At 39.1% G+C, this 17,217-nt stretch overlaps 1 long non-coding RNA gene across 7 annotated transcripts in view; it reads right to left on the bottom strand.

Moving 5' to 3' along the window:
• The window catches only part of LOC104143411 (uncharacterized), a 436,433-nt gene that overhangs the window by 145,209 nt on the left and 274,007 nt on the right, over window positions 1-17,217 (bottom strand). For 4 of the 7 annotated variants that reach the window (XR_011141859.1, XR_011141858.1, XR_693906.2 and 1 more), the window contains 4 exons: window positions 16,739-16,904; window positions 14,710-14,824; window positions 7,889-8,043; window positions 966-1,128 (listed from right to left, as the gene is read on the bottom strand). This is a non-coding gene — a long non-coding RNA (uncharacterized lncRNA). The remainder of the gene's footprint in view (window positions 1-965; window positions 1,129-7,888; window positions 8,044-14,709; window positions 14,825-16,738; window positions 16,905-17,217) is intronic. The other 3 variants (XR_011141860.1, XR_011141861.1, XR_011141862.1) reach the window with 1 other exon arrangement.

Raw genomic sequence — 17,217 nt, 5'->3', positions numbered from 1 at the left:
TCTTCCCACTCTGGCTTCAGCTGTACTATAAAACTGTTATTAAAAACATCATGGATGTGAGAGAAACAAAGGAGGTGGTATATTTCTGCCACGCAACAAATTTCCAGGGAGCGTGTCTAATGAGGCGATCAGGATTTTTCAGGCCCTTGCTACACGTGTTATTAATGCAAGCCTGCTCTCAGGCCTACGCAAATAGGTCTTGAAATTTCCAGTCATGCTGCTTGTGAGGCGCAGGTGGGGCTGCACGGCTTTCGGGAGCCTGAAGAGACTTCCTTAATGGAGTCCAACAAGATTAGCTGCCTTTACCCACTACATGGCTCTCTGCAAAAAAAGCAAATAAATCACTAACAGTCTCCTAATAGACTTAGCTCTTTCCTGTTCTGAATGAATATTGTTTGGATTAAACTCTGCAATGGCCGCCTGTAATATTGCCACAGCGACTTGTTTCTTCTCAATGTGGTTTGAAATATTTCCAGATTTTCAGAGGTGCTGCCTCTAGTCCCATACTAAGAAGTATACATGCCATTCTGCTGTTAAGGTTTCACCATATTTACTGGAACTGTTTTCATCTGATCATGTGTCCTAGCTGGACACTTTGGAGTGATAAGGGAACCCTGAAATCTCTCATTTCCAGTCAGCAACACAATACGTACATCCCCCAAGCCCTCTCTGTTAATGGATTTGTTATGTAGTGTGCGTTTATACACTGCTGCTTCATCCACGGCTTGACAATATCTAGTGCAGCGGTCTGATTCTGACCAGGTTGCTTGCACCCATGGCCTGACCAGGGACAATGCTCAATACTCATGATTAAGTACCCTTATTCTGGCATGAGTATTTACATTTTACATTGTGACTTTGGATGTAATTTTTTAGTAGAGCTACTGTTGCCTTTTTCTGCATAAGCTCTATTTTGAGGATGTTGCAAGTCAGGATGCCGGGACTGAAAGGTGAATGTGACTTGCCTGTACGTTTGGAGCAGTCTAGGAATTAGAGGCTGTCACTTGCCTACTTCTTTTGTTATCATCCCTTTTCTTCCAAAGTGCAAATTCAGCTTTTCTTTTCCTTCTCTTATCTCATAGTCGTTTTTTCCAAGTCCTTTTAGTCCTTTTCTTCACTCCAGATACTCTGTAAGGAGAGAAGTATCTCAGCAGCTCTGAAATTGGGAAGAGCAAGAATCACAATTGCTGGATGTGTGAAATTGTCAAAATCAACTGTTACGTAGGGCCAGGGAGTAGTGCTGCAGCACAAGTTACACCAGTCAATGCTTTGGGTTACACCAGTCAATGCTTTGGGTAGCGAATGTTTTGCTGGCCACATCCTTACAACGGCACAGCGGAAGCAGCCAGTCGCACTGCTCTGTGACGGAGCTCGGGAAACATGGTCCCTTCAATCTCACTGCTCTAGGCAACTGCTCAGTTTGCTCACTGAAAAACCTGCCTTGAATTATGTCGCCTTTTTAGCTCAGTGATAGCTAACTGTGTGTTGTCTGTCCCTTTGTTAGTGATCGATGACCCCAACAATTTGGTATGCCCTCTGGAATGTAAAAGAGTCTAAATAATCCAATTAAGAGGGAGAAAAAAATAATCAGTGCTTAGAAGATTGAAATGGCCATGCTTCAGGAGTTAGGCTTGATGGAGATGGATGTTGCAAAGGGCCAGGCGTGAAGCTATGGCACAGAGCTTTTATCATGCTAAGGCAAGGGAGCTGGGACCGTCGTATAAACACAGCCAAGCAAACAGCCAAACCCACAGCATAAGCACTTCCAGATACAAAGTAAGTTCAGGATGGTAGGTCTAGTTCATAGAGGCTGGATCTGATAAACCTGTTTTCTAGTAATTGTGGCCGACCCAATTAGCTTGCATCATTTTTGCAGATCTGAATGCCACATGGCATTTCCCCCATGATGCTGACTTAAGTGAAGTGCTCAGCAGTTTTTACAGAAAAGCCAGTGATTCCTCCCGTGTAAACTCCAGCACAAGACACATGAACCACTCTGCTATGGCAGCTCTAAGCCTGCATTTTATTTGATGTTGTATAGTTCTACAGCTAAGGATCTGCTCGTTTCCTGCAACACAGGATGGTAATAGCCTGGAACTTCAGAAGTTTTATAAGCTAGTGCTTTGACAGGCCCTTCTTTGACAATTTGTAGGCAAGCAACACATTGTGAGTAGTGAGTGTCCTTCTGGATATGTCTTCTTATTACATGAAAGTGGTGAAATGCTAAATTAGTAGAAATAAAAGCTTTTGATTATGCTATGCTTTGGTCCTCTGCTTGTAGGAACTATGGATCTTTATTAATGTAAGTCTGAAATCAGTAAGATTCAAAAAACAGAGACCAAAATTTGACCTAGCTTTCTAAAAGAGTTTTGGGGGGATTGTGGTGAAAAGCCTGGCAAGCTGCTGGTTTAGGGGCTTATCCAAGAAACCTACAAAATAAAAATGATTGCCATTTTGGATAGGAAAAACACTGCAATTGAAAATCAATGACTGACTTGAGAAGTTTTACTCTGCACTCATCTGATTCAGTGCAGATGCTTGATTTCACTCTTTTTTTCTTTTCTTTTCTTTTTTAAGAAAGAAGTCCTTGCCATGAGAAGAACTTAATCCAACAGTTACAGAAATTAAAAATGGAAAAGCACTAGGCCCAAACTAACTTGTTATTTACTTTTGTTTAATAAAGAATATTTTATTTTAAGAACTCAGAATTGCTTACTTCCAAAGTCGCTTGATATATACTTCGTTCTTCAGGGAAAACTGTCATTTCAATCACTCCCAAAGCTTGTGTGGACTCATTCCAACCTTTCCTATCAAAACACTGTCAAAATATTAAAGCCTTTTCAAAATTGGATTCATAAGCCCCTATCCTGAATCCACATGTCTATCAATTTGAGTTCTTCTATTTACAGATAGGGATCTGACAATTCTTAAAGAATTCAGAGGATCCTCCTTCTCCTACGTTTGACTGTGGGAAAGACCATTCATCTTATGTCCTTAATTTTTTCTTATACATTTGATTTTGGTAGCCAGTTTATTGCTGGGGTTTCACTTTCAAATATTTCTCTTCAAGGCTAGCTACTTATTGCATTATTTCTGAACCAATTATGCCTCACAGTAATCCAAAGGGGTTGTCTTCCCACACCTTTGTCGCTGGAACTGGCTATCAACTTCTAGCTCTGACTAGACGTGCAAGTCACTGGCACAGAATAATGCAATGGAATACAAAACTAATGCTTTACTTTTCCAGAGATGCTATTCACATTCTCTTATATAAGTGGAAGATTTTGTTCCTAACCTGTTAACACTAATTAATGTTATTGGATACATCTCAGAATACAAAATATATTTGTATACTATAGAAATTATTGGAAAATGTAAACATAATCTGTGGGGAATATATGAAAACTGGAACTTCAGCTAGTGACAATATAGTATAGATTATTAGAAATGATTATTCTGAGTAAAATAGAGCACATGCAAAAGTCCACTTTAATCCAGCCAGTAAAAAATTTAGATCGCTATAAGAGATAGATAGATCTGAACCTTTAGCCTATGGGACAAACTTCATATGACAGCATGTGGTTCCCAGAATCCAGAGGGATGGATTAGAACAGCTCCAGAGACATGCCCCAGTAGATTTGTTTTTACTTCAGGAAAATAAGTAACATTTTAAAAACGTTTCTCAAACATAGCTAGGGACTGCTTTTGTGAATCACCTGGAGGCCTTGGTCTCCTCAGTGTTCAGCAATACTCTATACCCAGTACAGTCACCAGATTTGCAACGTAAGCCCTGAGAGTGCAGATATTAAGAAAGCAGACTCCTACCTGGCTGCTGATAGACCCATCCATTCTTAATAAACTATTGAAATCTTCTTGTTGCTTTGATTGCAAAGTTCAATACCTAACAAACATGCAGTTCGGTATTTGACCCTCTACACGAAGCCACCAGTGCAGAAAGAGTGGATGGATTTGGGGAATTAGCTGCATTTAATATCACCTGCTATGACTCTTTCACCCCGCACCTCCCCTTAGCTTCCATATATGCACCTTATTAATCTGTTAAATTCCTTAAGAGTACCATCTAGAGTAGATACACAGCAATACACAATTCAAACTCCTGCCAAACCTGCAATACAAGCTCCCAGTCATAGTTACTAATATTTTCATCATCTTTTAACATTATATGAAACACAGCATACTGAAAAAGAATAAAGAATTTGTACAATTCCAGAGGGTGAGTTTGTATCTCGAAAGGGTAAGTACAGATTTTTGAGGCAAGGAATCGCTATTTTTCTTGAATCTTTTTTAAGAGAAAGCAGAAATGCTTATGAGTTTCTTTAATTAGCTCATATTTTTTACTTAATGAAAGAAGAAATCAAATATTCAGAAGTATTATTCCTAAAGCATCCATAGATGGAAAAAGGCACTACAAGCATATGAAAATGCCTGTAACTATTGCATTAAATTTATTAAAGGTAGAGATGAATTTGTAAAAATCTAACATTGTAATGATTATAGTAATTCTATTAATGACCATTTTTATCATCAGCATTGCAATTCAGGGCCAACATGGTGCAATTGAATGTGTATATCCAGGAATGTCTACACTTTTGGTCATTTCTTGCTGAAAGCCCAGAGAAAAAAGTTGCATCATTTCTCTGCCAAAAGGAATCTCAGTTTTGGGCCACAAAGTTCTACCTAATCTCCCATACTGATGGGTACATGGATGCTTAAGGGAAAAGAAAGCAGCAGAAGAGAGTTCACAAACTGCTAATAATGTTCTCCTCTCTCCCTCCCCTTATTTAGCTGCCATCATTTGGACTGTGAACTGCATGTGGAGTAGAGTAAGCTGAGCACTGACACTGAGAAAATGGAAGGGATATTGGTGGATCTGGGAGAACAACTGGTATATATTAAAGATTACATTAACGGGTGTGACTCTGTCAAATGAATCTGTAATTTGGAGGGGGTGACAGGGAAGGAAAGTTTCAGACGCTAGTAAATTGTGCTTGATTGTCCAAAGAGAAGAGCAACTGTTTTTCCTCAGGTGTTATGCTTTGTTACAGCACCTCTTATAGATAATACCTTTATTATTACCATCCCTCAGAAAGCTGCATTTCACGTCAGCTTTGAGACAAGGCAATGTGATGTGTGACCCACACACTAAGAGCATATGAGCATGCTGCTTGGTAGCATGCGTTGGCTGGCTGTTCGATAGTGGGTGGAGTGCAGTGTGTTGTCTCTGAAATATAAAAATGTGAATGGCTTGCAAACTGCATTGCACTGGGACCAAATCGATCTTCCTGCACAAATGCAACAGCAGAGGATATCTAACTCTAGATTCATTGCCATATAGACTGCATGCTGGCAAGGCTTTCTGTGAGAGGATTTTCAACTTTGGAATTCACTCCAATTCCTCTTATGAAATGTGTTGACTTTTAAAACCTGCTGCAAATCCCATTTATTTGGAGGCAGAACTAGCAGAGGAGAGCAAAGTCTGAAGTTTTGGATAGTGACGTGACATTTCCTTTTCAGGAGGACTGGATTAGAAATTTGGAGGGTCTTGGGTGGGGAACTTGATTTTTAAGCATAGGCTGACTTACAAAAGCAGAATGCTAAGCACTTTCACTTGCTGCTTTTTTGTTAGTTTTGCTGTTTTTCAAATTATGCAGTAGAGTGCTTGGGATTTTGCATAGATCTTCTCTTTCACATCTGATCACAGAAACTGATGTATATAAAATGCTACTCCATTACAATTGCCATTCCTTTATTGCACAAAACAATGAAATTTTCTTCCTATCTTCTGTGCGGTATCCACACAGGGTAATGCAAAAGATATTTTATTTGGGTGATAATATTTTGACTCTCTTTTATGTAACAATTTTAGATGAAAATTTAACCACATCCTCACTCACTTAACAATGTTTTTATAGTTGACATTTTTTGCTTAGAAGGGTTATATGACAACTTTTATTTTACAGATTGGTTTTAAGCATTATAGTACTGGGAAAAGAATGGGGAAAACATTTGTGCGTGTTTGGAATCTTAAAGATGTTCAACAGTTGGAGCATAGCTCGTGACAGACTTGCTCAAATTTTAGTATTTTAAAAGTTCTGTGTACAGAACAACAAAATGTATATGAACTTCCCATAACGGTGGTGGTAGATTTGTACTAAAAGGAAAAGAAAATCTTAACATGCTTTGTTTACAGTATTCTCAGGATGCAGTTAATGCTAATAGTCATGCAGTCCGAAAGTTGGAATATTATAAGTTCCATCCTGTAGCTCCAGACTGCAGAGACAAATTTTGAATTGATTTTTGCTTTCTAAAGTGATTTTTCTTGAAACTGAGATAACCAGCAAAGTTGGTTCAAATATATAATTAAAATGATCAGTATAATCAGGACAAATTTATGCCCTTCACTTGTAAAAATCTGTTGATAAACAAGAGAGGCTCACGTGGCCAAAGCAGAAGGCAAACATATCTGTTTGTGCATTAGAGTTTTATACCTTTGTTTGGAATATGACTTCTGAGGCGCACACTAGCCCATCTCATATTTGTGAGTAATGTGTGTATATAGGCTTTTAGCTTAATTACAATGCACCGTCCTTTAAAACTGAGATGTAATTTTCAGAGTTTATCACGGCCTTACACCTTCCAGTCCAGTGACTTTGTGGTGATCTGAGCTGTTTTCCCCATTGCCATGATGTGACTTTCACATCTACAGCCAAACTATGCCAAAGTACTCACTTCTGGAGCTAGAATGAACTGACAAGTACCAGCCATAGTGCTAAAAAATTACAATCATAGAATACAATGTCAGGAGCAGTTGCTAAGTGACAGGTTCCTTTGTTACACAGATATTACCCTAAATAATTCAAAATGCCTCTTCCTCTCTGCTAATCTTACTAACAGTGACATACCAACGACTAAGGACTTGTGTCTGACTTGCAAGCTGCAGTGTCATGTAGAGGTGCTACTGAGTTACATTCAAATTAGCCAGGGATACAGTCACAGATCCGTCATCTGGTGTACTGACTGGATTCTGCTCAACTACATAGAGAAGCAACAGTCAGCCCAGGGGGAGGTCTGGAACAGATTTTTGTACTCCTTTAACAAATATTTTGAAGTAAGCCTGCAGTATGAAAATCTCCAATGAAAATGGTATCCTCTCATACGGATAAAACTAACAGCAAAGACAAAAAGAGTAAGTGTGAATTTCAGAAGACCAAGCAATAGGGAGGAAAAACAAAAGCCATTTAGAAAGTGTTAGTTTTGCTTATATGCTTTAGGCAAGGACATTTGCTCCCCCACAGCCTCAGAAGTCAAGTACTTGTATTTTTTTCTGCCAAATTATCAGCCTTTCCCCATTCCCTTGTGCCAGGTTGTTATTTTCTGCAGTCGCCTTCAACCCATCAAAAAATCTTATTGTTAGAACCGCATGGAGAAGATCAAATTGCATTTAAAAGGTGGGGAATCACAACACTCTTTGGCAAGATGAAATGATTTTTAAGCCAAAAGGTGAGATCATGCCTGCATGAGTTTGCGATAGGGAGATTAATTTTAAAGCTCTAAAAAGGGATTTCAGAAATTTCTCCTCGAGGTGCCACAAAAACTGCATTTAAGACTTGTCTTATTTTACATCTTCATTACATCACTTCAGCATTTAAAGGACGACTAGACAGAATTCTGAGAAGCTGACTGCGTTCCCAGTGAATAAAAGCAGGAATCAGTCCAAGAACAAATATCTAAATCATGATGTTGCAGAAAGCTTTTTACAGACTGAGAGCTCTGGCAGAGCTCCCCTCATCCGTGTTCTTATTTGTCCCCCAGCACACACACACACGCCTGCACCCGCTCGTGCACAAATTACTCCTTGTGCTCCTACCTGTCTCATCCGTGGGAACTTCCCAGTTGCTGTGAGTCCTTCTCCCTCACCTTTCTTGAGCTCTGGAGTCACACGGGGCATGCCAGCTCTGCAGGGTACTTTTCGTCTCTGCAGTAGGTGCACAGCTGGCAGACCACGAACCCTGTTGGGCCAACCTATAAATGTGGAGAAGGAACTATCACCCAGACTATTCCCATACGTACAGACTGAGAACCACTGTGATCCATATATGTTACCTTTCTCCCCAGCCCCTTATTCACATCACAGTTCACACAGCTGTGCTGAAAAGCTCCTATATGGTTTCCAAACATATATTTAGCATGACATTTGGTAGACTCTAAACGTCAAGAATTTGTCTACTATTTGAGAGAGTATATTCCACACATAGCAGTTTGGAACTAAGACAATGTAAATCCATCTCCAACATTTATATTACTTTCCTTTATAATGGCAGTTTCAGGAATGCAGATCCACAGTGAGATTTATATATTTGTCTCAGATTGTCTGCATCATGTACCAAGCCCTTGTGGAAATACAGAAATATAGCTCATAGCCCTACCACTACATGGTTGATGACCTTCGACAAGCTACTCCTCCACATTGTCCCTTTCTATAATGATACTGATCTCCTTTGTGAGGTAATTTGAGATCTATGAATGAATATGATGCACATGAGCATCATATCCCCTTTAAGGTGGATGTATTATTCCTGAGGAGTTTCATCTAATATGTTCAGGGAAAGAAAGTAAAAACTGAGACTAAGTTTCCATACATTTTGCATAAAAAGTAAGAATTAATGGAGATGAAACTGTGGTGTTTAGAAGATATGAAGAGAAATGAGAATATTTTCTACTAAAATATATTTATTTCAGCAGTGATGAAGCACTTTGAGAAACCAGTATCTTTGATCAATGGGAAAAGATGAGCGCTGAAGCTTCACCTGGCCTGACTCACACAAAATATTTTGTTGTTAGATGATACAGTAGAGGCAAGGCTTGCAGGCAGACATAATATCCTTTGTTAGCCCCAGGGACATAACAAGAAAAATAAACAAGCTTTCTCTCAGGCCTACATTATGCAGCAGCCTTCATCCTAGTGGCCAACCATAATTTTTCAGACATAGTCTTCTTATGAAACGGTAGGAATTTCACGTTTTTCAAAGAATTTTCTAGAAATTCATGAAATTTCTCATCATTATTCATAGTTGATGTACCTTCTTCACAATTTAAGGATAAATTTACATTTATTAAATTACAGAGAATTCCATATCTCGTCTTCTTTTACCAACTACCTGCAATGTGGGCATTACTGATTTAAGCCTTATTTATCCTCAGCCACTACTGATGCAGTTTGCATATGAAGCAGATTTTTGTAAGATTAGATTTTAATGGGTATTGTCAACATTATTGCATCAGCAAGGCGAATAAAGGGATAAAATAGATTTTTTAAACAATATTTTATATTTCATTGGATATGAGACAAAATAAAGCTTTGCTTCAAATAATAACTGTGTTCTGCTCAGAATAAATATGAAAAAATATATTGCCTCCCAGTCAGTTAAATGGATATTCAGAATATTTTGGGAGTGTTTTTTTGGAAATTTTCATTAAAAAGAAGACTACCAGATTTCTTGCCAGAAATAAATAATACAGCAAGCCAATAAGTGTAGCATTGTATTTCTGCTAAATACTAAAGCCCTTTGCTCTGCTGGTTTTCATTCCTCTGCTATGTTAATACACAAAATGGAAAAAATGACTGGAGTAGTTATAAAGTATGGAGAAAATACCATTTCTGCTGAAATCAATAGGAAATTTTCCAGCGCTACTAACGGGGCAAACATTTCACCTATTGAACTACAGGGACAGGCTGACATATTTCTTTGTGTCACTTTTCCTTCTGGGCTAGAAGTCTAGTGAAACTACTTTCTTATTCAATATCTGCTTTTTTATACTTAGCTTGTGTTTATTCCTCACTGAGATTGCATTCCCAAGGGTTTGCTATGGTTTTAAGGTACATAGTCAAAAGGCTTAGCTATGAGTTGTGAAATTATGGCACTTTAAACTGGCTGTGGGCCTGATCTTCTGAACGCATCATGTACGTACAAAAAGCTTTCAGTACAATTCAGAGTAAATAACGGTCTCAGACACAATGAGAAGGAATCAACCACAGTCGATGTAAACTCTAGAAATAGCTTTAGCTTATTCATTACACTTTCACATCACATCTCAAGCCAGCTATACTTCCATTTAGCTTTGGTCAGAGCAGCATTTTTTCGCATTCTTGATGGAATCTGGTTTATTACAGCACTTGACCTCTCTTCCTTCTCAGGAGATGCTTAATTCATGGTATAAGCATGGAAATGCACAGCCACTTGGGACATACAAAGTTGACTTCTATTACAAGATGCGACTGATAAAATGAGAACGCCGGTTAAGGGGGGCTTTTGTGGGGGTTGGGGGAGAGGGGGAGTTTGGATATGGTAAAGTTATTAACGCAATGTCAGCAATAGCATGCCCTAGAAGAACCGACAGATTGAATGATCATATGCTGAATAATTATGGTCACTCGCAAATGTATTCACATGTGTGCTTCTGCTGCAAAATCACTATGAAATCCACTTAAGCAGCATGTTTTATGTGCCATTCTGAATGATTTTCTAAATTAGGGTATTTTTTCCAGTCTCCTAAGATGGCATTTAATTATATGAAATGTTTCCATTTACTTACTAAAAGCTCATAACTGTGGTGGGAGGGTGGGATTTCCTACTGCTCCCAATCCAGTAGTTCATGCAATTCACTGAGCGGCAGAGTCTGCTTGCCACTTCCATGGGAGCGTGATGGCTGATGGGGCTGCGAGCAGAGAAAAGAGGGCCTGCCAGTCAAAGCAGCTTGGTAGGAGATGGGGAGCCCAAACATAGGAAGAAGGCACTTAATTCTGCTCCCCAAATACTCTGGTCAATTAAATGGGTGATTACTGAGGTGATGCTAAATGACCATGAATAAGCAGTAGCTGGTATTCATACACTGAGTCATTCAAAATCCACATGGTATGTCTAAGGGCTGGGTGTGTAAAATACGCAAGTAAGGCAACAGTTGACTACCTCCTTTGATTAAGAGGCAGCCTAGAGATGTTGCTTACCATAAATACACATTCAAGAGGAACCTGCTTTCTGTCAACCTTCATTAGTCTTGCAATGAGTTTATTAAGCTCTATCCTCTTTATAAGAAATATTTTTTCTTGAGGGAATTGAAAATAACACTGTTTCCTCTACTCTTACTGCTTAAAGTTGTCTTTGCTGCCTCTTTAAATAGATTTAGCCTCTCATAAATGACATGCATATTTCTCTCTGTATGCATTGGTCCACATCCTGATCCATCTAACTTCAGTGTATAAACCAACCAGATGTGGGTCTATTACTTCTATCACAGCTGGATTGGGCTCACTTGAGCCCGGAGAGATACTGGAGAGATTTGTTCCCATCAGGGGATTCAAAGGCACTCTCTTTGGACATAAATAATGCATTAAAATTGGATTTGCAAACTTTTGCAATGGAAAAACATAACATTTAACTGTTCCCACTGTATCCAGCTAAATAATGATTATCTCTTTTTCTGCCTGTAGGACATTTGCTTTAGCTGAAGATGGTGAAGGTGATTATTTCAACAGCTAATTGCTCAATAGGGAAAACTAGTCAATACAGATTAAATGTACTTCAGTTCATGAACAGTTTGTAAATATTAAGTATGCCCATGCTTGGTCTACATGACAGGAGCAAGCAGGATGCTGCTTGTTCTCTCTCCCTCTGGCTCTATCCCAGTTAATTCTGTAAATGGATATTATTCTTTAACCTAAACATCACCAGCAAGGAGAAACGGCAAGGAGCACTACCACCATCATGTCCCTCTGGCCCCTCAGCTGGCCTCCTCTGCCCAAGCCACAGGATGGGCCCGGGACCTGGTCCTGCATCAGTGACGACCAGTATTTAGCGCACGCTGCATCATCTGAGGAGCACAGTGGAGACAAGCTAGCAAAAGTATTCCCATAGGAGTGAAGAGATGACAAAGTCATTGAGGCTAGAGTGCATCCTGAGTTTGAAAGAAAAGAGATAAGACAATGTGAAGAAGCCCATTTATCCCTCTGCCTGTCTTGTAGCCGAGCTCAGAATTGTGTGAGGGAAGAGACGCAGTGACCATGAGAGTTATTATTTTCAATAAAGCTGCAAGAGAAACAACAGGTAATATTTAGCGTGCATGCAATTATTCTCAGCTCAGGAAGCCAGAGACTGAATCCATAGAATGGATGGTCTAGGCTTTAAAAAACAAACATGTAACACAGAAATATACTTTCTTCTCTCATAAATGAAATGAAGATGTCATTGGAAATGTCCTCCTTTCACTTGAACAAAACCCTTCCGACAGTCTCTCAACCAAATTAAGCTAAGCATTATTATTATTATTACTGAGGAAGTATTCAAAACATAAAAATCAAAACATATGCTTAAATCTGTAAGACATATATAGCACACTCCTGAGTATCTTTTTTCATGAACGTTATATATGCTGTTTGTTATTTCATTTCTTAGAGTTAATTAGCTGAGTAAATCTCTCCAAGCTTTGGTCAGACAATATAAAATCATAAAGAACTGGAGCCTTCAGGAAGGGAGCCAGATGAATCACTAATGCAACCTTGCTGACTACAGCATAGATGAATTTTGGCCATACACATAAAAAGTGGATATTTCAGAAAGATGGAAAAACTTCAGTGGTAGAACTCTGCTATGAATATAATAGAAAAAAAAAATCTTTATACTATTTCTTCACCACTCCGTATAAAGTACTGTATTTGGTCAAAAACAGATGACCATTTATCATTTAATTTAACTGTCAACATTTTAAATTCTCAATATCAGTAATATAAAGAAAGAAGATTTTCTAAACACATTGCATCTAAGTCCAAGTGTCTCTGCAGTTTGAGTATAGCATATAGTTCACAACAGCAGGAAGGTCTGCACCATAAGGAAGAACCCAAAACACAACACCTATTAGACAACTTACAGGCACTCTCTAAAAGAAAGTGTCAGTATTTGACAGGAAAAAATATCACCTTGGCAGTGTTCATTTTTTCAGTATTTACATAAAAGACAGACCTGTTTTTTGTAATTTTTTCATCTGACTACTTATGGTTCAGTCATGACAGTGAATTTTCAACTAACTGAAGTAAACCCATCACAGAAGCTAAAATCTTCACATGGGAGCACTTCTTTTCCCTGTACAGAGAGTGTATGTAACATGGCCCCGGACCACTTCAAGGTGCTAACTCAAAAGCTGTATGGACCAGAAGCCTATGTGGCAAGAAGTTGTTGGCATCCATCTAGGTAACATATACTGGCACCAAAATCAAGAGCCTTCATTTGGCTGCATCTGTATTTTGGGACAGCTGAGCTTGACGGCGTAGTCACAGCCATGCCACTCAGACAAGGAGACTTCTTGGACTACCATCCTAAAGCACTGACTCCTCAAGCATGTGGATTTCCTGCCAAGGAAAGGTAGGCTGCTAGGGCACAGTGTGCGCACTGACGCTTGTGGATATGGGGCTAACGTGAGCAGAGGGCAGACCTGGGAGTCAGAGTATGGGCACAGCCTGGGGCTCACCTGGCCACACAGACCAATGGACCTCTTTGGGCACCGCGATGAAGAGACCGAATTGGCCTGAGTCTGAAAGGAGAACCCCACAAGTGAGGAGTGATAATAAAGAAGTAAGTAGAAATTTTTAGACTTGTTGACTATCCTGCCTCTCTTGTTTGAATAAACGTACAGATTTCAGGCCTCAGCGCTGTTGGTTCTTTGATTGGAGCCTAGTCACAGTGTACATAAAAGGACACCAAGAAGAGAAAATTACAATGTACTGTACCAGTTAACACTTCAATTCTGAGTCAAAGTCAGGAACTTTAAAAGCTGTTGAATGGCTTTCCAGCACAAAACCCCATCGTAACGGCTTCCAGGTCACCTACATGCTTTTAAGAATCCCTTGAGCGGAACTGTAAGACATCTGTTACTGACTGCAATATGAACAGGGTTCTACTCCGAATTTTATGGTGTCAGTTGTATCTTTTCTGTTTTCATCCATAGCTTGACTGAAAAACATCAGCATCCCTCAAATCTTCTTACAACTTCCTACTGACACTTCTTTTGCAAATACATTTCTGCAAGTCCAAATGCCCAAACTGCTGAGTGGAGAAAAACAGGAAAAAAGCTTCTATCTAATTGGAGAAAATTGTTATTTTTGCTCAATATCTGAAGACCATAGGTCTTCCTATGACCATAGGTCAGAAGATTCTTCTTTGTTTTGCTTTATCTTGTTTTACAATGATATGATCTCAGATAAAAGATACAGATTGTTTGTCAGATATGAAGAGAAAGAAAAGATATCTTTGGAGAGAATAATCTCGTTCTATTATTTCACTAGAAATAATAAAAGCACATCGTACCTAAGACAAAGAGCTGGAACTGACAGACTCCAAAGATTATATGAAAGACTTTAGGACATCTAAGTCCTCAGAGTCAAAAGACCAATGATGTAGTACAAGAGACGATAACACTGAATCAAGATTGCTCTGAACATTTAGTCCAAGTTCACTCATACCTGTTTGCACTTGTGGGCCTCTTTTTGCCTATTATAAATCTCCCAGAAATAGTCTTTGAGCATGATGATTTTAGAGCACGTCTATCTGGTACATTATGCTGACATAGTATGGTCATAAGGAAAAAGAAATAAATGGCTGGTGAGAAGGAATGATTTAATTTGAACAGCTGACAACTTACCTTCCTAGAAAAGCTCTTGGGGTTAAAGATCACAGTCTTTAGGGAAGACTTCTGCTTCTCTTCAGCATACGGAAGGGGGCTGGTTATCTTTGTTAAAATATGTCTTCTCATCACACTTGAGCAGAAAAGGAGAACAAGAAAAAAGTGCTTCAGAAACTAAGTTGTTGACCTTGGACTTCTTGGTTATTTATTAAGAGCTCAGGAAACGTCTGAGACTTGAGGGTGACATCTTCATTTATTCTTCCCTCAGTACAGATAGATAGCAGCATGTACCTGTACATAAATTTGGAGGAGAGAATTCCTTTTCTTCCTAACTTAGCTGCAGTTCTCTAAGAAGGCCACAATGTTGATTCCTTTCCTCGTCACATTTTATATTCAAAAGAGCTCAGACAGGCTCATAATTTTAAGAGGTGTTATTGTCTGTAGGAGTGGTCTTCCTATGAATCAAAAATCAGGAAGAGACATTTTGGTACCAATATACATAACTTAACAGTGACAGGAATTCTTCCAGAGGATGCAGTGTGGAAGGAACAGGATTTATCAGTACGTGGGAGAGAGTATGCAAGGTGCCACACTTAAGACTGAGGTGAAGTTAACAGCTACATTCATGAATAAGACAGTCTACTTATCAGAAATAATAAATCTGGTCTGTTACTCCAACAGATCAAATGTCAGCCATCTGTTTTAATTTCCAGCAGAGGAGAAAGAAAATTAATTTTTCTCAGTGTGAAGATATGAAAGATGATCGGGCAAAAAACTGGCTCAGAACTATGATCTCAGAAGCTGGACCAACTTAACTCTGCTTGTATTTTTAGTCAGGAAAATCAGGCAGTTTTTTTAAACCCTCCCTAGGAATTTGTGGGCTAATAATAGGCTCAGTTGCAGTTTTATACTAACAACTTAGAGTGAGCCAGCTATTAATAGCCTTCCTCCAGGAGCTATTATAGAAGGCACAACTGATGACTCCAAGGCTGTATTTTCTCATTCATAACCCCCCCCCCCCAACTCTGATAATCCCAACAGTCTTAAAAATCCTATTTCAGGAAATAACTTCTCAGGGAACACCCATCCCTAGGTGGCTCACATTTACTCAGATAACCTGCACAAAATCAGGGGCAGAGCGTGGGTGAGTCAGAGACAAAGGTGATTTTGGAAGAGAGGAAAATATAATTAATGGAATCAGAAGAGCTATAGTTTTTGAGGAAAAGCTATGAAGCACTAGGAAAAGGATTACTGAAGGCAGGAGGAGGTGGAAGCTCTTCTCTAAACTCTCTTTCTTGCTTGCACATGTGCATAAGCCACACTGATGCTCCCTCTGAATCTCTTTTTCAAACTCACAAAAATACAAAAAAACTGCCTTTGTTCATGTTCACATTCTGGTTCATAGAAGGAGATAAGTATATGGCTGTTTCACACATTTCTACCCTAACAGCAGAAATACTTAAAAATTTGCTGCTTTCTGGCTCAGAGGCTTTTCATTTAAACATATATATTTTTTAATTTGAAAAACTATATCAGAGTTCTGTTAGTCTGGCAACTGTTCTGTTATTTCCTGTGTGTCTGGAAGCCATAAGCATGTTTGAGCTCATAAAAGTCCTCTGTCACTAGGAACTCTAATTCTTGTTAGTGTCACCTTGCTAGTGCTGCAGATCTGAAAATGCGGTACAATGTCACAACACGTAAGAAAAATTTAAAACCTCAAATCTAAAGCCAAATCCCATTTCCTGCAGCAGTTTGAACTGAAATCCAAATAAGCAGCAACTGATACAGGTGCTGACAATAACCATAGCTGCAGTAAGCTGTTCATTAAAGATCCTGACTCAAATAAACAAGCCCCACTGGGCTTCATGAAAATCACTGTCTTGTCCCTCCATTTGCTCATTAGGCTCATATTCAGCTTGCTTATGCTTGTTGTCACTTTGCAGAATAGCACCTCTCTCTGTGATACTACAACTAGTGTTGATCCCACTTCTGTACTGAATTCTGTTGCTTGTTTGGAAAATAGATTTGGGAACTTGGAAGAACATACCGAGACGGGTGTGCGTCTTCATAAATTCTTCATGTTCCCTCAGCCGGATCCAGCGTTACTGCAGAACAGGCACCACTAAATGCAAGGACAGTGATTTCCATGTACCCTTCCTTTGCTGATTCTTTTGGCAAGGTTCAGTGCAACTGCAAGATGATAAAAATTCTGCCTGGAAGAAATTGTAACGGTACATGAAGCAAAATGTGGCGTGAGGCATTCTCTCTGTTTATTACTGAGGATATGAAATAACCTAGAGTAATAATAACGTTTCCTTGATTTGTATGGTGGGAACGCAGCAAAATTTGGACTCGAATTTCCTCTGTCTCTCTGTGAAAATGTGTATGTGAGGGTGCAGAAATTTGGTCTGATACCAATTCACTGAACTTGATCCAGAGCACGCTGAAATCAGTAGAAATGGAAACAATCCCCTTGCACTCACCGAGCTTTGGATCAAGTTTTTATGATCCATATTTTCTCTTCTC

Source organism: Struthio camelus, chromosome 6 (genome assembly GCF_040807025.1).
Source record: "Struthio camelus isolate bStrCam1 chromosome 6, bStrCam1.hap1, whole genome shotgun sequence".
NCBI lineage: Eukaryota > Metazoa > Chordata > Aves > Struthioniformes > Struthionidae > Struthio > Struthio camelus.
This window is presented reverse-complemented; position numbering and strand designations above follow the sequence as displayed.